This window comes from Moschus berezovskii, chromosome 22 (assembly GCF_049115385.1).
Source record: "Moschus berezovskii isolate FMDL1 chromosome 22, NW_MosBer_1.0, whole genome shotgun sequence".
NCBI classification, from domain to species: Eukaryota; Metazoa; Chordata; class Mammalia; order Artiodactyla; family Moschidae; genus Moschus; species Moschus berezovskii.
The window spans coordinates 55,045,721-55,048,216 of NC_142481.1; the positions used below are offsets into that span (position 1 = coordinate 55,045,721).

At 35.7% G+C, this 2,496-nt stretch overlaps 1 pseudogene; it reads left to right on the forward strand.

Annotated features, from left to right (window-relative positions):
- Positions 1-1,426: 1,426 nt before the first annotated feature.
- On the forward strand, positions 1,427-2,068 carry LOC129547362 (programmed cell death protein 10 pseudogene; annotated as a pseudogene).
- Positions 2,069-2,496: the final 428 nt, after the last annotated feature.

Consider the following 2,496-nt stretch of genomic DNA (forward strand, 5'->3'; position numbering starts at 1 on the left):
CACTTATTGCTGAAGCCTGGCTTGGAGAATTTTGAGCATGACTTTACTAGCGTGTGAGATGAGTGCAATTGTGCGGTAGTTTAAGCATTCTTTGGCATTGCCTTTCTTTGGGATTGGAATGAAGACTGACCTTTTCCAGTCCTGTGGCCATTGCTGAATTTTCCAAATTTGCTGGCATATTGAGTGCAGCACTTTCACAGCATCATCTTTCAAGATTTGAAATAGCTCAACTGGAATTCCATCACGTCCACTAGCTTTGTTCTTAGTGATGCTTTACCAAACTTAAAAGCAGTTAAATTAATTTAATAATATATTAACCTAACATAACCTAAATATTATCATTTTAACATGTAGTATGATATTTTAGATTCTAAAATTACATTCATACTATCTTTGAAATCTGATCTGAGTTTTTATACCTGTAACATATCACAACTATTAAAGTGAAATATAGTTCTGTATAAACAATAAAATGGTGCCTCATAGAAGAATGCGTACATCACTTCAGTTTTTCATTTAAATTTAAGTAATTAAATGACAAATTCATCTCCTCAGTTTCATTAGACACATTTCAAGTGCTCAGTAGCCACATGTGGGCAGTGACTGCTGTATTGAACAGAACAGCTCTGGAGTTCACAATATGTACATTTAATTTATCACAGTCCAGCCTAAAATAATATTAAGTTCTTAATTAGCAATGAAGTTCTCCCACAACAGCACAATTCCATTTACCCTTCCTCATACTTTGTGCTATATATACATTTTTTTTCCATCTATGAATATAGACCTTGCAACACAAGGTTGTGATGTTTGCTTTAAGCATCCTATAGTCACCCATTAAAAAATGGACAGAAGATCTAAATAGACATTTCTCCAAAGAAGACATACAGATGGCCAAAAAGCACATGAAAAGATGCTCAAGGTCGTACATTATCAGAGAAATGCAAATCAAAACTACAATGAGGTACTACCTCACACCAGTCAGAATGGCCATCATCAGAAAGTCTAAAACAATTTATGCTAGAGAAAGTGTAGGGGGAAAGGGAACCCTCCTACACTGTTGGTAAGAATGCAAACTGGTACAGCCACTATAGAAAACAGTATGGAGGTTCCTTAAGAAACTAAAACTAGAACTACCATGTGATCCAGCAATCCCTCTCCTGGGCAAATATCTGGAGAAGATACATGCACTCCTATGTTCATAGCATTGTTTACAATAGCCAAGACATGGAAACAACCTAAATGTCCACTGAGATTGATCAAATAAAAATGGTGGTAGGAAGAAGGCTCCAAAGGTGGGAAGTGAAGTCAGTGCCTCAGTGGCCGAGGAGAACTGTAGAAGGAAGAGTCAAATGTTGACAGAGATCTATGATTCAGTTCCAGTTTCATAATGTGATCTCCCTAAGGAGCTGGCTTTTCAGTGAGGATGACAATGGAAGAGATGAAGCTGAGACCACTTCAATGGTTTCTATGACCCTCTATGCAGTCATGTATCCTGTGTTTAGTGAGATAGAATGAGTAAATCTGTCTATAGCTCAGACACTGAGAGTAGCTTTCATCAAGGCTGAAAAAGAAAATCCGTGACTCATACAGACATCATTATGAAAATTTTAGGGACAAAAACGTGTAGAAGTCAAATTCACAGAGTCCCTTCTTCAAATGACAGCTGATGAGGTAGAAGAGTACATGATTAAATGACCAGAGCCAGAATTCCAAGACCTAATGAAAAGGCACAAGCACTTAAACAAATTCTTGGTAAGACCCCAGATGAGATCAACGACAGAGTGAGGTTTCTGCAGACAGTCAAGGATACAGCAAGTGCAATAGAAGAACTTCTTGATAAAAAGCGATCAGTGTCTTCAAGAAACATCAATACCAGAACCACAGGACACTTGAACACCAAAAGAAAGGGTCTGTGAAGTACTCCAAAAGTTTCAGTGGTACTCTGAAAACCTATTTTAAAGATGACAAGGCAATAAATGTGTTCATAAGTGCCAACCAACTAATTCATCAAACCGACTTGATACTTCAGACCTCAAAACTACAGCCTGAAAGTTGTATATGTTAAGAGATATACTTCTCAGTGGCAGCATTGGATTGTCTTTATCCATAAATTTTAAAGTTTCAGTGTGTAAATTATCAGTCCTTTCTGAATGGATCTAGTAATCCAGGATGTTGAATGGGACCACTGGCATATTACACCATGTTTTTGTAAAATATAGCTTAATTGTAGTCACACTGAAGATTTTGCATCACTTTTGCTATTATCATTCTTTTAAGAATGCTAAGCCAAAAGAACGTATGCCTTAATGTATCATTATATAAATTTCCTTAAAATAATTGTAAATATTGAGGTTTGTTTCTGACATTTTAACTTGAAAGTGATATGCTACAAGATAGTACTTTAACAACATTTGCTGCCAAATATTCAATAAATAGTTTACATCTGTTAAATATTTCTTTACTTGAAAAAATGCATATATATAAATATATATA